Below are 18,698 nucleotides of genomic sequence, written 5' to 3' on the forward strand. Positions count from 1 at the left end.
GTTGGTGCATTCATCTGTTGTCTACGTCTTATATCGAGTCTCGGTTTACTAACTTGAAGCTGAAAGTTTGAAACTGCTGAAAGTTTGAAAGTCCTGTCCGTTTGAAAGTGTTTCAAACGGAAGGGTCAATTAGTATAAATAGGTTTCAAACTTTCACATTTGTAACTTTCCGGCTAGAGCAACGAAGTGCTGCCGAAGTGTTGTCAGGTTGTAAAACGTTACGAAATCAATCATACAACAGTTTAAAGAGTAAATCTAGCTGAATTGAGCTCTACACGTCTGTTTCCGCCGTTCGTTTAGAGATAAACTCTTCTGATTGACTCGTTCGGGTCTGAAACCGATCCTACACCAAAAATATAGGATCATAGTCCCCAATCAACTTTAACAACGAAGGAGCGTTGTTTTCATGATCCATAACTACAATGGAAGTAACCACTGTTTTAAAAAAAATATAATGGTAATCTATTTATAGAAACAAAGTCTATTTACATAAACCGAATTATAATTTTGAATACAAAAATCATCTCAATACTAATCTATTTATAGAAACAAAAACAACTTTAAAAAGAAATTAAAGACATCTTTAAAGAATTAATAATTAACTAACTACAAAAATCATAACTAAATACAAATAATTATAACTCACAAAACAAACCATAAGAACTTCAAAAGATAATCACATAAAATTTCAAATTAACACCTAAAGAGAAAAATAAAAAAGAAAGACTATACATATCAAAAAACAAACAACACCAACAAAACTGAACTAACCTGTCTTTGGTCGACGAACAATTCGAAAAATATAGGATCATAGTCCTCAATCGACTTTAATAACGAAGGAGCGTTGTTTTCATTATCCATAACTGCAAAGTAAGTAACCATTGTTTAAAAAAATATAACGGTAATCTATTTATAGAAACAATGTCTATTTACATAAACCAAATCATAATTTCGAATACAAAAATTATCTTTAACAACACTAATCTATTTATAGAAACAAAAACAGATTTAAAAAGAAATTAAAGACATATTTAAAGAATTAAAAACTAATTAAATACAAAAATTATGACTAAAATACAAAAAATTATAACTCACAAAACAGTGCAAGATATACCTTTTCTTCAACTTCTCATAGGAACCCATTCAATAGTTCCTTGTAGGGGAAGGAGTCTGAAAGAAGCTCTTCACCTAGAATTACAAAACACAAAAAGTTTGTGAGATATGCAACTCGAGTGCAAAAACAATAGTCAAAGACTCGAAGCATCCCTAAAATTACAAATAATATAGTCAAAGCATCTCATAAAAAATCAAGATTTCAAATCATACAAAATTTAAAATCAAACACAATAATGGTTTACTTCAAAATTTAAATTTAAAATAATGATTGACTTCAAAATTTAAAATTTAAAATCTGAAAATCAAATCACTAATATCCAATCCCGTAAATCAAGCAAACTTATTAGGAAAGTCTAACATTTCAAATTTAAATTCAATTTACATATTCGAAATTTAAAATGAAACACATTAATGGAAAACTTTTAAATTTAAAATTTAAATAGAAACCTTAATTCCGGAAAAATTATCATACTAAAAATAAATCACTAAAATTTAAATTTGAGGTTTCAAAAAAAAACATTAACGAAATTTAAAATTGCTCAAAATTTTAAATTTAAAATTTGAATTCCGGAAATATAAATAGAAACCCTAATTCCGGAAAATAATCATACTAAAAATAAATCACTAACGAAATTTAAAATTGCTCAAAATTTAAAATTTAAAATTTAAATTCCGGAAATATAAATAGAAACCTTAAAATTTTAAATTTGAGGTTTCAAAAAACGTAACACCATTTATTTATAGAAACAAAAACCTTAATTCCGCAAAATTATCATACTAAAAATAAATCACTAACGAAATTTAAAATTGCTCAAAATTTTAAATTTAAAATTTAAAATAGAAACCTCAAAATTCAAAATTTAAAATTTAAAATTTGAATTCTGAAAATTATATCACTAACATCCAATGCCATAAATTATCATACTAAATATAAATCACCATTTATTTGCTATAAGTTTAAAAGAAAATGAAAAAAAAAGATAAATATCAGTTTACTTAAAATATGATTAGTAATTAGAATACACATAAACGTACCAAAAATATCGGGTCATCTTCATCAATAAGCTTTAAAAAAAGAAGGACTGTTGTGCAAGGGATGCATATCTGAAAAATATATATGAAGGTTTTTAAAAAAATAAAACGGTAAAGTATTTATAGAAAAACAATCAATATTCCTAAATCAACAATCAATAAGCTTTAAAAGATAATTTAATCAATTGAGAAACTTCCAAATCCAAAAATAAAAAGAAACGGTTTAAAAAAATAAAAAAAATATTTATTTTTTTAGAAACAAAATCAATATTCCGAAGACAAATACATTATACCGGATGAAAAAATATCAGACCACTGTAAATCTTCATCAACACAATCAAAAAACATCGGACAAAATCAAAACATATCATCATCAACAACAAACTAAAAGCTTACATATTGCATTGAAACAAATTGATTGATAACCAGAAGCTCTCAAAAATCAGTCAACTCAGAGAAACATAAAACTAATAACATTCCGTATGCCACATCATTAAACAACACCAATTTACAAAACCTAAAAGCAAAGAACAAAAGGGGAATTATAAATTCCATTGTTCACATCTTTAGATCTGATTATTTTATAATCAAATAAACAACAAAAGGTGAAAAAGAAAACCTAAAACCCTAAAAACGAACTGTTCTATAATGAAATCAATAATAAAAGATGAAAAATATGAAAACCAAGATAAAACATATAGAGAATTAGTGTCATCCGTAAGGTGAAACAGACTGAAAACAAAGGGATGAATGAAAATCAAACCAAACAAACTAATATACAACATACCTGTTGAAATCAAATGAATAGGAAACTGATCGAAGAAAAAAGAGCAAAAAACATCGCCCCAATCACTGGAAAATAAATGGATGAAATAAAAAAGAATGAATGAATACTATCGATAAAAACAGATACACAAAAAGTAGATTAACGAAGAAGATAGCTAATAATCTAAAGAAGATTTGTTACATGTTTGTTGAATCATCAAGACGTTGATGAATCTAGTAGAAGCAACGATGAATGGGAGGGAAGGAGGCTAGGGTTTAGAAAATAGAGGTTGTGAAGTATTGTTGAAGATATATACTATCCATTTTTAGAATTGGGTTACCCGAATTAAAACGGATCCCGCCTCCAAACTCTCCCGGATCCCGCTTCCATTTTGTTAAAATCGTGAATGCTTATTGCATTTGAGAATTCCCTCCTAAACTCAAAAAATGAGGTTGCCACATCAGCAAAATTGTCCCAAATCCATTGCCACATAGCCCAAATCACATCTCATTTATATATATATATATAGATTAAACAAAGAGACTCTACTAATTCATCTAGCCCATTTATTTTAACTAAATATTAACTTCAGTTACAAATAATCATTTGATCGTTGCCCTGTATCTTATTATTATATTAAATTTGCGAGTATTACAATTTCTCCAAAAAAAGAAAGAGAAAAAAAAAGAAATCCATCCCGAAGTTACTAAGTAGAGTATTTTACAAAAATGTATAAATATCTATATCTAAATCACGAAGTAGCATAATCATATTGATATTGACTCTGAATTTATTCAAAATTTAGGATTCAAACTTTAGAACTAAAAATTTAGTTGGCAAAGTAATAATACTATATTAAAATAGAAAACATAGCTGGTTCAAATAATTAGCAATAACTAACGTTAAGATACGTCATACAAATAGTTTTGATAACATAAAATTGCATTTATGTCTTATAATAAGATAAAATATGTTCACTTAATTAATTAATGATGAAATTAATTAAACCACTAATACCATATTTTTATACTTAATAGTTATTATTTAGTTTATATAATATTGTTATTTGTCATTATTTCTACTACTCCAAATTAACTATTCAGGATACAAACAAATGACACATTGAGAAATAATTTCGTTCTTGGAATTAATGCTATTCTAAAACTACATGTTACAATAAGACATCTTATTAATTTAATAATAAAAGCTGAAAAAATATGATTTGGATTATTCAATAGGTCGGATTATTTGATATTTTACATTTTAAGTCATTCCAATTCAAATGTCACAGGTAAAAGTTCATATCTTAATAGTGTGCATCAAAAGCTAGTATATTATTTAATATTTAATATTATAATTTCATGATGTTGACCGTAACTCCAACTTTTTATTTTATCCTATCACCAGCAAGGGCTGAAAGAGAAGAGCAGGGGGTGGTAGGCTTAGTAGGGCTCGAACCTACAATATCAATTATATAAATTCTCAAAGATGAGTAAGTGTCTTTTGTCTATGAAAGTAAGGCATCTAAGAGATACGAAACAAATTTTATCAAATTAACTAAAGGTGTATTATACACTAATTAAATAATACAAAGTTATCGGTGCCACAAGGTAAACAAAGACGAAATTAATTAAATTCTAGAGCGATCAAAACCAAATCGAACATATAAGAAATACAAGTACAAGGACGTAAATGGATTCGGGTAGGCACCAATCCACATAATAGGAATCCAAAAGTACACATATGTACCTGTAATTCATGATTATGTTCGCGACCATAATCGTCAATTACCTTACATAAGTGCCCTAATGGTCCTCCTATAATGCATCTCAATGACCTATTCAAAATGTAAAGAAGGCAACATGACGATAAACGAGTCCTAGTTCAAAAAAAAATATACGAGAAGATATTTGAATCATAAGCGTCAATTATCCTAAAATTTATATTTGACGTGAAACACCCCTTGGAACATGTATGGCACGTAGTCAACTTCTTTCGATGTCGTATTCCCTTCGATCGTGAGTCATTCATGAGTTCGTTAACAATGGAGATAACATAATTATTTGACAAGGTCGAGACAAATAATACTCTAGTAGTTATTAACAACAAAATTCTCTCTTACAAACAACTCAAAAGACCAAAAACCATTGAGCATGAAGATTGACAGAAGTGGAAATCCTAACCAACGTCTACCCATTAACTCACGGGTTTCATTTTTAAGGTTTAAGTTTTCTACAGGATAGAGCCTTTGCTCTGATACCATAATTGTAACACCCGACCCGAATAGGGCTGACGTGTCACTCTTACAAATATCAGAACTAAAACCAATCCATAACATTAAATGAAAGATCCTAATTACATTTATTGCATTACTGAAATAAAGAATCTTGGCCAGCAACTTCCTACGCTCCTCACTGAAATCCCAAATCATCCCATATTACCTGTAAAACAAATAGGAAAAAAAAAAGAAAAACACGGCTGAGCCAAAAATTGCTCGGTAACGGAGAAATCAACAGTACAAGTAAAGTTATATCAGCGGAAGCAAAACACAACAGAACATAATTGAGACTGAACTGAAACGATTATTGACACGGGTACTGAAAACAGATGCAGACACAAGACTGATACAAAAGCTGATTCAGAACTGATCTGAAACTGTAACGGACACTGATACAGAAACAGAAATCGGTCATATACATAACCGATTCCGAACCCAACACAAAACCGATGTAGAGACTTATACATTGTTGACCATGACGACTAAAACCATTTTTCTTGTGTAAACGTATTCATTTAATCATTTAATAATGCTATTATTCTAAATATGAGGTACTTGGCAAAACTACTTTCTTATTTGAACATTCGAATTTTATCAAGATATAATAATTTATCATATTTAATAGCGAATCGTTATTACACAAAGATAACAAATTTTCTAACTTTGAAAACCTTATATATAAAAAGTAGAGTAAGTTGAATAACCTATATTTCTAAACAAAATACTTATTATAAATTTCAAAAACCGACATGGGAAACCGATACAGAAACAAAAACAAAAACAAATACATTGACCGAAACATTTTAAATACGGTTTAAAAGTCCTATAACGTTTAAAAGAAATGAACATTCAAAAATATTATTTTTAAATAAATGTTTGGATTAAAATTACTATCTGTTAGTTTGTCATATTTCAAAAGTTACTATTTAATAAAGATACTTGTTTTCATAGCTTTGGAGATTATATTTAATAAACAAAATAAATTAGAGAACCTAAGTTTAAAAGTGTAAAAATTTAATCCTTATAAAGTTTCTTGAAATGATCTGGACAATCGACATGAAACAAAAACATGACCCGATAAGAATTATCGAATAGACCTTGGATTAAATACTAAACAAAGATTCTGACGGATACAAACTAAACGTATCACGAAATCTGAATCCAAATCGAACTGATACTGAGACGGAAGTGACACAAACCGAAACAGGAACTGAGTCAAAACACATATAAATAATACATAACAGAATCAAATACTGAACATATAAGAAACATAATCCGGTACACAATCGGAACCATAATCAGAGTACGTATAATCAGATGCACACATAACTTATCATAACATAATCAGAAACATAACATATTCAAATACTGAAACATATACTATCTTACACGACAAATATATCAACAAATAAGTCGTGTAACACAGAAGCACCCAGAGCCAGAAACAGAGGGGTGCACAGGTAGCTACTCTATGCACCAATGAGATGGTGAGTGTGGCGTGCACCATTATTCCATCCCCCAGAAGTCAGAAGTCAGAAACAGAAGTCAGAAACAGAACTAGGATCGATCCATACGCCTCTAAGGGGCCAAGGTGCTACACAAGCACAAGTCAGAGACGCCGTGATTTTGATTACGCACTGTCACGGAAAGTGTTCATGCCGTTGACGCCCAAACGACAAGTCAGAAACACTCGGGTGACAGAGTTCAAAAGCTTAGGTCATGTAAATAATTTACAGACAACTAAAATTTATTACCAACAGGAGCATGCGACCATGAGTACAAGTCTGAGGTATAGCATGCTATAACATACTAATAATCAACACAGACAATACCAGCATAAAGAGAGCTAACGGACAATTTTCAAAAAGACTAAAAGATATCACAACAACATAATGAAGACTGACCGATGATGACAAAATCTGTGCTACAAAGCAACGGAAAAAAATTTTGTACTATGACGAAAAGAAACAGAATCCGTACCAACGAGTGATGAAAGAAAATAAAGTTATACTACGATGTAAAGGGTCACAAATCTGTACCTTAATTTAGCCAAGCAAAACAAATCAAATGGTCCTTAACAGACACGAGAACCTACAATTTATTATAATCGAATAAGATAGTAGGAGTTTAGTTACATTGTGTAAGTTATTAAGCTAAACGGTCTTCCGGCGACTAGTTATCAAACTACTGTCATCCTACGTTCATCATGTAAATCATCCGGTTAATTCTTTATAATATGAATGTTAGTTTCCAAACATGTGTTATCGCATTTCGTAAATGTTTATGTTTAAATGAAATCTTGGTTTACCTACACCCATTTTAGGTGTACACATGTCTAACAATGGCTCAATTCACAATGAAAGTTGGCTACTATAAGCGACAGAAGGTCTTCAATTATTCATGTATCATCATTTACTTCAAACATCTTTAGATCATCCCATATTATAATATATTATCATGGTTCTATTAATTTGATTTCTAACCTAACCCAAACCAATCATCATGAAAGGAAGAACGACAAACGGATTTATATTATTGTATCAAAGCTATGAGTGTGTTTGTAAAAGAAACTCAATTTTACATCAAACTGTAGATTTGTCGCCGGAACCGGTCAACTATTATCCTCGCTATTTAAAACCTTAAACTTAGAACCAGAATCCTTACCCCAATCGACGAGCAAGAATAAATCGAGGAACGAAACGGCAACGAAGGAAGTATGCGAACACTTGCGAGATGCGCCGGTCACCAAAACGAACTAACAAGTATTCAGATCAAGGTGTTAAGAGCAGGATTCCAAACGAACGGGTAAGTGGTGGTGGTGTGAGCAAATGCTAGTAATCGCCGGTGGCGGCGAATCAAAGACGAATATGATATAATAGTGCAACGAAGGTTGTGGAGGGTATAAAACTTTGCAAATTGGGACGAGATTACGCAATCCCCGTTTCCGCAGGAAGTTCCTTGTAGCAATCAACTATCAAAAGTTTCTTTTTTCGGATATACTCGATCACAAAAAAAGAAACAATGCTTTCTTTCCATTAAATGGGTTGCAAATCGAGTCCGGTGATATGTGATTTCTTTTTTTTTTTTATTTTTTATAATATAGTTATCTAAAACAACTAACTAATCAATGTATATATTTGAAAACCAATTTGGAAACTTAAGAAGTTTCCGTCATTTGAATTTAGATTGCTTTCTATTAAATATTCTTTCATTATCTCTATTAATTTGACAAACAATATATCCCTTTAATTATATTCATTATATACGTTTACATATAAGAAAAGAATCTTTAGTTCAATACAATTTATTTTGACTCTAAATCATTATATTAAATATCTAGATTCACATAATATCCTTAATTTTTAAATTCTTTGAAAAAGTTAAAAAAAAAAAAGGATGTTTTAAAAGAGCATTACAATTAGCATTAACAATAATAATATTAAAATCATTATTAAATTTTGGGTTGTTACAAATATCATGACTAACATACAACATTATAAGTAACCTTGCGTTCCCAGTTTGCGATGAGATTGCGTTGTGATTGCGTTTTCGGTTACTCACTACAAACATAAAATAAGCATGCACAAGTAACACATAGGTAGCACACACACGTAAAACAATATTCAGAACCTACGGTTCAAGTTACGATGCGATTGCTATGCGATTAGCGATAAATAGATTAGCGACTATCATGCGATTAAACTGCGATTATTATAGATACTCCACATACTACAACTAAAGTACACAAATTAAAGACATCGATTAACGAGTCAAAGAGTACACTCAATAATTAAGCAAGGAGTGACAGATCGCATTTAGCAATCTTTTCTTTCTTTGACTTTGACTTTAAAGACGCGGGTTGTTACAGGTGGAGGGTAGGTCCGACGTCGGTGGCGTCCCGGTTCTGATGATGTTGTGCGACGGGATAAGCTGTTTTATGCAATTTATGGCCTTTTTTGTCGATGGGTTTTCTTGATTTTGTGTTAAAGATGGTGAAAATACTTCTGTGATGAGGTAAGCACATTTTGTTTGATGGGGTTTTCTTGATTTTTTATGAATTTTTATATTTGATATAGATTCAGATGATTTTGGGTATCTTTGGAAGATTGAACAGTGAACTATGAAGATCTAAACCCAAATGATTTTGGTTGTTGATGCCAGTGTTAATGTCGAAACTCCCATCTTAGCCTCGTTTTTCACTTTAAAATCAGAAGTTATTGTTTGTGTTTTGGTTAGAGCTGTAAACGAGCCGAGTCGAGCCGAGCTAGACCCAGCTCGAGCTCGAATTTCAAATCAAGCTGAGATTTGAGGCTCGAGCTCGACTCGATTAGAACTCAAGCTAGTTCGGCTCGGCTCGATCTAGCTCGAACTAACAATGAAACGCAAAATTTACTACTTAAAAAGCGCTTAAAAATGAATTACTTCATAGACTAAGGCCATAATTGCCATTTAATTTAACCATATGGCTAAATATGCAAGTATAAATAGTTAATTCACTTTGTACTTTGTCTTTACCTTCTTTTATAGGGGAGATGACCTCTTTTTTGTTTTTTAAGCGATGTGGGACAAAAAAATGAAAGATGTAAACCTTATCGAGCCAGCTCACGAGCCGAGCCAGGCCAAGCTCGAGCTCGGCACGTTTACAAACCGAGCGAAGCCGAGCTGGCTCGTTTACAACTGAGCCAATTTCAAGCCGAACTTTATTCGAGCTTTTTTCGAGCGAGTTTCGAGCGAGCTGCGAGCCACGAGTTTTTTGAACACCCCTAGTTTTGGTATGGATTTTTAGTTGTTGATGGGAGTGATGATGTGGAAACCCTCATTTTAGCCTTGATTTTTATATTGAGATTATAAATTATCAATTTGTGTTTTGGTATGGATTTGAAGGTTTTTGGTTGTCTTGAAAGATTTCAGTTTGGATGCAAAGTAAAACTTGTGCTAACTGCAATTATGTGGGTTTGACCTCTTGGATTGGGCGGTGATGTCAAAAAAAACGTATATTTTGATGACGATAACGCGGCAAGGATGGTGGAGGGTAGGTTTTTTGAACCTGCAACCCCACTTTGCAGCCTTAATTATTGGAAACTCTGAGCCAAAAACCCTTTTTTTCAGGATCCACACATTGTTTTGATTTTTGTTGTTGGTTTTTTATATTTTTTCCAGTTGATGATGATAAGTTCAATATATCTGAGACACCTACTGAATCGCGATTTTTGGGTGGGTTCGTTTTGTGTAAAAAAAATTTGTAAAAAGAAAAAGTAAATCGTAAAACGTAAAACTTTTTTTTATGTAAATTGTAAATCGTAATACGTAAAACTTTTTTTAAGTAAATTGTAAAACGTAAAACGTAAACTTTTATGTAAAAAAATTAATCCCGCAAAACGTAAAACGTAAAACTTTATGTAAATTGTAAAACGCAAAACGTAAAACATTTTCATGTAAAACGTAAAAGGTAAAACTTTTTTATGTAAAACTTAAAACTTTTTTTATGTAATTTGTAAAAAGTAAAACGTAAAACTTTTGGACGTAAAACATAAACTTTTATGTAAAAAAAATTAATCTCGCAAAACGTAAAACATAAAACGTAAAAATTCGATGCAAAAAAATATATCCCGTAAAGCGTAAAACGTGAAACTTTACATAAAAATTTGTATCTCGTAAAACGTAAACCTTTTATATGTAAAACGTGAAACACAAAACTTTTTTACGTAAATTGTAAAACGTAAAACGTAAAACACTGTGTTATGTAAATTGTAAAAAGTAAAACGAAAAAAAGTTTTCATAAAAAAAGTTTAAAACAGTAAAAAAGAGTTTTCCTAAAAAAAGTTAAAAACCGTAAAAAAAGTTAAAAAAACGTGTATGTAAAAAACGGGGCATAAAAAACGGCACGTAAAAAACGGGGCATAAAAACGGCACGTAAAAAACGGGGCATAAAAAACGGGGGCCTAGGCAGCAAGAATCTTTTGATATCTTGAAGCAGAAGTTGAGTAACGCTCCGGTGCTGACTCTACCTGAAGGTATTGAAGAATTTGTGGTGTATTGTGATGCATCACACACCGGATTGGGTTGTGTGTTAATGCAAAAAGGCAAGGTCATTGCCTATGCTTCACGTCAACTAAAGGTGCACGAGAAGAATTACACCACTCATGCTTTGGAATTGGGTGCCGTTGTATTTGCACTTAAGCTATGGAGGCATTATCTGTATGGGACTAAATGTGTAATCTATTCTGATCACAAAAGCCTTCAACACTTGTTTAATCAGAAGGATTTGAACATGAGGCAGCGACGCTGGATGGAAACTCTGAACGATTGTGACTGTGAAATAAGATACCATCCAGGCAAGGCCAATGTAGTCGCAGATGCCTTAAGTAGAAAGGAGAGAGTGAAGCCGATAAGGATCAATGCCAAGAGCATTGAAATCAAGAACAGTTTGAATGAAAGGTTGTTAGCTGCACAAAAGGAAGCTGTGCTGGAAGCTAACTATCCTGAGGAAAAGTTAGGAGTGACTGAAGAACAGTTGTCCTACGATAAGGACGGAATGTTGAGATTGAATGGACGAATATGGGTTCCTGTATATGGAGGACTTCGGGATGTTATCCTCAAGGAAGCCCACAGTTCCAAGTATTCCGTTCATCCTGGAGCTGATAAAATTTACCAGGATTTGAAGGCAAATTATTGGTGGATAGGCTTGAAAAAGTGTATAGCTACTTATGTAGCCAAATGCTTGACGTGTGCTAAAGTCAAAGCTGAACATCAGAAGCCGTCAGGTTTGCTACAACAGCCTAAGATTCCCTCTTGGAAATGGGAAATGGTGACGATGGATTTCATCACCAAATTGACTAAAACGCTGAAGGGGAATGATACTATATGGGTTATAGTTGATAGACTGACTAAGTCAGCACATTTCCTGCCCATTAAAGAGACTTACAGCTCTGACATGTTAGCCCAACTATACGTGGATAAGATTGTATCCTTGCATGGCGTACCAGTATCTATTATCTCAGATCGGGATACTAGATACACGTCTCATTTCTGGAAGAGTTTCCAACAGTCTCTAGGCACTCAATTGAATTTCAGTACGGCTTACCATCCTCAAACGGATGGGCAGAGTGAGCGTACTATTCAAACGTTGGAAGACATGCTGTGTGCATGTGTAATTGATCTAGGAGGTAGTTGGGACAGGCATCTACCATTGGTCGAGTTCTCCTACAATAATAGCTACCATACTAGCATTCAGGCTGCACCTTTTGAGGCACTATATGGTAGGAAGTGCAGAACGCCCATTTGTTGGGCAGAAGTAGGGGATACTCAATTATCAGGTCCTGACATAGTCTTCGAGACAACGGACAAGATTGTCCAGATTCGCGACCGCCTAAAAGCTGCTCGAGACAGGCAGAAGAGCTATGCGGATGAAAGGCGAAAACCTCTCAAGTTTGAGGTTGGCGATAAAGTTTTGCTTAAAGTATCACCTTGGAAAGGGGTGATGCGATTTGGTAAGAAAGGTAAGTTAAGCCCAAGGTATATAGGACCATTCGAGATCATCGAATGTGTAGGATCAGTGGCTTAAAAGTTAAACTTACCTGAAGAGCTCGATGGTATTCATAATGTATTTCACGTCTGCAATCTGAAGAAATGTCTAGCTGATGAGTCGCTAGTCATACCACACATAGTTGTGCATATAGACGAGAGCTTAAAATTTGTGGAAAAACCTGTGTCGATTGAGGATCGACAGGTGAAGAAGCTTCGAAGAAAGCTTGTGCCTATTGTCAAGGTGAAGTGGGATGTACGTAGAGGTCCTGAATATACGTGGGAGCTAGAATCCACAATGAAAGAGAAATACCCTCACCTGTTTCCATAAATCTCGAGGACGAGATTTCCTTTAAGGGGGTGAGGATGTAACACCTTGAAAAATTTATGTCCAATAATGTATAAACACGTGTCGTAAGCTCTGAACGTGAGAAAGAATACTTTGGAGGGACTAAAGTTGACAAACGGGAAAACTATGTGAATATAAGGGTCCAAAGTGTCAACAATGGATAAATATATTCAAACATAGCCCTACATAATGTTTATACCTTCAAACAAATAAATCATGGATCATACGAAGCTAAATATGAAAGAAAGTGAGGAATTACAAACTACAGGGGCTAAATGTGTCAACATGTGCAAAGTATACCTCTGAGTGACCTTTTGGCAGACCCGAAGCTTTGTATCGATAAAATATACTCACTAGAATATGTGGTTAAAATTTCATAAAGTTTCGTTATCGTATGAGAAAGTTATGATCAAATTCGTGTATGAGGGGTTAAAAGCGTCAACATTGAATTCTATGGCCTTATGAGTGGTTACAAGGTTAGTCAAGGACTTAACCAAGTTAGTAAAAGTCCCAAGGCCCTTAAAAAACAAGTTAGAGGGCTGAAATAGCAATTTAGAAGCTTAAAACCACGTTACAAAGGACCAGGGACTGAAAATGCAAAGTTTAAAACTTGTTTGGCTGGTTCTGACAGGTCAGGCGACCCGCGTAAAGGTCCCCTATGACCTTATGCGGGCCGCGTCAGACTACCAGCGACAGAATTCACCTGCAGGTGTCTGTCCAGCCTGTTTAACCGACTTAAAGCTCTTGTTTTCTTATACCAGAGGCCTCTCCAATGGTTTTTCATGCAAGCTTGTCTCAAAATCCAGAATGTGATTATGTTTCCCATATTAAACAAGCATGCAAGCTTGTTGGGTCAAAACCACATTTTAAAACGGTTTTCGCTTTATCATGCGTTTAAAACCATAATCCTTATATAAAACTAACCGTCCTAAGCTTAAGACCCGTTAGGATTCTAATAGGTTATTAAAACCTTAATTTCCAGATCTAGGAGCCCAGTAAAAGCTACGTGCACTCGCTATTTTGATTTATACTTTGCTCAGGTAAATACGTTTAACTTATTTTCCCTATACGGGCTTGGGGTACGGTATATAAAATACCGCTTGGTCGGGGAATTGACCTTAACCAGTTGGTGGCTACGTGTTGTCAAATTAACCCGTTTAAAAATGCTGTTTTGTTTGTTTAACGCCTTTGGGGGTTTAATGACCATGTCCCGGATATCCTTGGCATCATTCAAAGAATGGCCACGACCTTACCACACGGGTGTAGGCGTACACCCGTAGTGCATTTTAATAAAGTATAATCATCGGTCGAGAGAAGTCTCGCGGCGGAATTATATTAAGTGGTGTGTCTATTAGTCTTTAACCCGGCACGACCCGGGCAACTGAACGCGTAACAGAAATTTAATTCTTTTACAAGATTATTAAGCAAATAATTATCCCAAGTTATAAAAAGTTTTGTGCCTCGAGCATTTAAATCAATTTTAAACATTTTCAAAATGAGTCAGTTAAATTGTATTTACCAGTGTAAACTGACGTATTTTCCAAAAAGGCTAAGTGCAGGTACTACGCGTAATAGGCTGGCCACTCCTTAGCATCCGTAGAAGTCTCGCAAGCTTAGGATGCATGAAGTCTGTTGAAATAAAGTTTCCTTTTTGTTTGGATCTGCCTGTGGATCTATTTCGACTATTTTGTGATACTTGGATATTACAATATTATTAAGTTGAAATAAATATTTCTTTGCTTCCGCTGTGCATTTATATATTGTATGTTTGACTATGACGATATCAACTGTGTCACGGAACCCCCCCACCGGGCCCACCGGTGACACGTGGAAAATAGGGGTGTGACAGGTTGGTATCAGAGCCAACGCTGAGTGAATTGAACACTAGCCTTCTGTGTTTAATCTCAGTTAAATAAATAAATGCACATTCCTCGAGTTCCGAGTCTAGACAAAGAACATAGGACAAACTCTGTTTTGTTTTATTTCATTTTGTCTTTATTTTATATTATATATATGTGTTGCTGTATCTTTTTGTTGACAGGTCTAATCATGCCACCACGAATGAGACGCGGACGAGGAAAGGCTCCTTTCACGTGCCACGATCACGAAGCCGGGCCCTCACACCGGCGAACACCTTCCATCACGATGAGTACAAGCCCACAAGAGCCGTGGAGGCTCTATGTTGAACCCGGGAGGCGGTCAGTCTCCCTCAGCTCCTCACCTTCATATCAACATTCTTTTGGCCCCAATCAGAAAATGAGCCCAACGATCAACCACCCTCTTTCATACCTCTGCAAAGGTCCAACTCTCACCACACTTTTGGTGACCCTACCCCCGCATTCCAAAGCCGGTTCAACCCGGCTAACTACCTTCAAGAACCCGTGGGTTTTAACCCACTTGGACCAGAAGATCATTTTTCTGGTGAGAATGACATGGACGAAGATACTGACCCCATGGAGCTTGCTACAGGGACGCCGAACCACCCCATCGAGATCTCAGATGGGTCATCTTTCCACGGATCGCCGTACCACGGTCCGGCCAGTTACCAGGAGAGGTTCAAACAGTGGGACTGGTATTTCACCCCGTCCGAGCACTCGTCCCCTTATCACCAGCAGCAGCAGCAGCAAGATCCTTCCGAAGATCACCATTTTGTGGCAGTCACTCCGCCACCACCACCACCAGTGGAGCAACAACCGCCTCCGGAGCCGCCGAGGCGGAGGAGGTCAAACGCACGGATGTCCGTGCGAGGGGGAGTCCGCATCTGCACTCCCCAACCATCGAGTGGCAGTCATTATCCGCCACTCCAGGAAGAAGAAGAAGAACCACAAATGGGGGGTCCATCAAACCCCATTCCAGAGGTCAACTCAGCGCCTATGGCACCTCCGTTGGGTTTTGACAACCCAATACCTGCTTACGCCGGCTCAGCGGCGTACGACCCTTTTGAGCAGCCGGCTCATACCCAGTTTGACTATGCAAATGTGGACCCATATCAGGAGGCATGGGACTACAACGCACGTCACCCTGAAGGACCTTATGGTGGTCTTTGGACCACTGGTTACCCAACTTATGGGTACCAGCGTCCACCACCTCCTCAACCTCTGTACCAGCCGCCACAGCCACAGCTTATCCCGCCGGAGCGCCAGCAGGAGGTTCTCGACCGGTTGAACCGAGTCGAGCAAGAGGTCCGTGAAGACCGCGAGAGCAACCGAGGCTTCTTCAAGGGCCTGTCAGACTTACTCAAAGGGAAATCCAAGAGAAGGGGTCATTGAAGACCTTGTTATTTATTTGTTTAGTTGTAATCAGTCCCTGCGTGGACTTGTTGTTTCTGTATTCAGCTCCTGCGCGAGCTTGTCTTTTAGTATTCTGCCCCTGCGTGGGCATGTCTTTCAGTTAACCCCTGCGTGGGTTTGTTTGTTTGTTTGTTGTTCGTTTGTTGTATTTCGCCTCTGCGTAGGCATGTTATTTGTAGAAGTCCCGTTTAGGGCAAATGTTGTACTGTTTAAATCTTTATTAATGAAATGGTTGAATTTAAATTTTCATAATTGTTTAGTATTTATATGCATAAACTTAAAATAAAAAGTAAAATGAAAATAACCTTCCTAATAAAGAAGATCTACCATTTTAGTAAATGGCAAAATCTAAAAAAGGACAAGACCTAGCCATATGTCATTTTAAGGCAAGGCAAAGATGGTACCTCCATAATTAGATTTAGATCCATAATTAACGTCTCAACTTAGGATTGATCTGCGTTAAATTAAAAAGAGAATCTTAGGGGTAAAACCTAGCCACGTGTCATCGCAGACATGGCCAAGATGGTAGAACCTGTCTAAAAGATTCCAAAACTTTGTTAACATCTGTAAGTATGTTACCATGTCAGGCAAATTGTGATGCAGTATAAATCACACAGGCCATCTTTAAATTGGGTTAATTTAAAATTCCCTATATTTAAATAACCATCCCTTGGGGATGAAGTGCCTACGGGTAATAAATTAATGTCCTCTGGGACTAAGAGACAGTTGAAGTCTGCAACTCACTGTCTGGAATAGGGTGATAAACCGTGGTTCAGACCCTAATACCTTGATTCTGTAAGAATTCGGGTCATAAATTAACACTGTCCTTGTGACTTAAGTTATATGTTATTTCTTAATTGTAATATAGGATTATAATAAAGATCCTGAATAAATACTTGATTAATAAATTAACCAGCAATGGCTATTTAAAACCATGGTTAATAAAATATAAAATGCTGTATTAGCTTCTAAATAAAACCTTGCCTATCATTATCTATATGTAGCAATTGAAGCTACATGGCGGGGTCAGACGAAGTGAACAGTCGTCCGCTAGAGAATCACGATAATGCAAAAGTACAGTTAACTGGCGCAGAGCTGAAAGCGCTTGTAGATGATGCGGTTACAAAAGCTTTAGAAAGGCAGTACAGTGAGTACAGTGGGACCCATAGTAGGACCTTGTCTACACCACATATCAAATCCAAGACTCATTCGGGAGGTCACAGCAAGCCACCACCTACTCCACCAAAGTCTAAGAAAAATGAGTCTAAGAAAGATGATGACAGACATTCCTCCAACGAAAACAGCATCCCATCCAAAAGGTTAGTATTGGATGACAAGCCTCATGTCAAAGGGTGCACATATAAGTACTTCGTCTCATGCAAGCCTCGAGATTTTACTTGAGAGAAAGGGGCGGTGGATTGCATGACATGGTTAGATGAAATGGACACGGTGGTAGATATAAGTGGTTGTGCTGAAAACGATATTGTGAAGTTTGTGTCACAATCTTTCAAGGGTGAAGCCCTAGCATGGTGGAAGTCGTTGATTCAAGCCACCGGAAAGGTACCTCTGTACAACATGTCTTGGGAACAATTCGTTACCCTAATTAAGGAAAACTACTGCCCTCAACATGAGGTTGAAAGGATAGAATCTGACTTTCTATCTCTGGTAATGAAGAACCTGGACTGCCAGGCCTATCTCACGAGTTTCAATACCTTGTCGAGGCTAGTTCCTTACCTTGTGACGCCTGAACCAAAGAGGATAGCCCGTTTTATTGGGGGTCTGGCCCCAGAAATAAAAGCAAGCGTCAACGCCTCTCGGCCCACAACATTCAGATCAATAGCTGACATATCTATGTCTCTCACGCTGAACGCAGTGAGACAGAGATCACTGAGAAATTCGGATGCCGAGAAGAGGAAATGCGAAGATGATGGTTCGCGACACTCAGACAAGAAGCGTAAGGGAAACAATGACCAGAAGAAAGGGTCGGAATCTAAGAAGGGTGATCATCAGTCGAGTGATAAACCCCGGTGCAATGTTTGTAAGAAGCACCACTTTGGAAAATGCAGGCATGAGTCAAGATCGCAATCCCAGCCAAAAGCGTGTGGAATCTGTAAGTCCCCAGATCACAAGGCAATAGACTGTAAGAAACTTAAGGATGCCACATGATTCAATTGTAATGAGAAGGGGCATATTAGATCCAACTGCCCGAAACTTGCAAAGAAAGCAGAGGAGGGAAAGAAGACTAATGCAAGGGTCTTCCGCATGGATGCGAAGGAAGCTATTCAGGATGACAATGTCATAACAGGTACTTTTCTCATTAATGATGTATACGCAAGGGTATTG

General features: G+C 35.8%; 1 long non-coding RNA gene across 1 annotated transcript; it reads right to left on the reverse strand.

Moving 5' to 3' along the window:
* Positions 1-820: 820 nt before the first annotated feature.
* On the reverse strand, positions 821-2,191 carry LOC110881831. Its single transcript, XR_002559907.1, has 3 exons — positions 2,152-2,191; positions 1,115-1,188; positions 821-863 (listed from the first exon to the last, which is right to left on the reverse strand). It is a non-coding gene; the product is annotated as an uncharacterized LOC110881831 (long non-coding RNA).
* Between the last annotated feature and the right edge of the window lie 16,507 nt (positions 2,192-18,698).

The sequence above is a fragment of the Helianthus annuus genome, chromosome 15 (assembly GCF_002127325.2).
Source record: "Helianthus annuus cultivar XRQ/B chromosome 15, HanXRQr2.0-SUNRISE, whole genome shotgun sequence".
In the NCBI taxonomy this organism is placed as follows: Eukaryota; Viridiplantae; Streptophyta; class Magnoliopsida; order Asterales; family Asteraceae; genus Helianthus; species Helianthus annuus.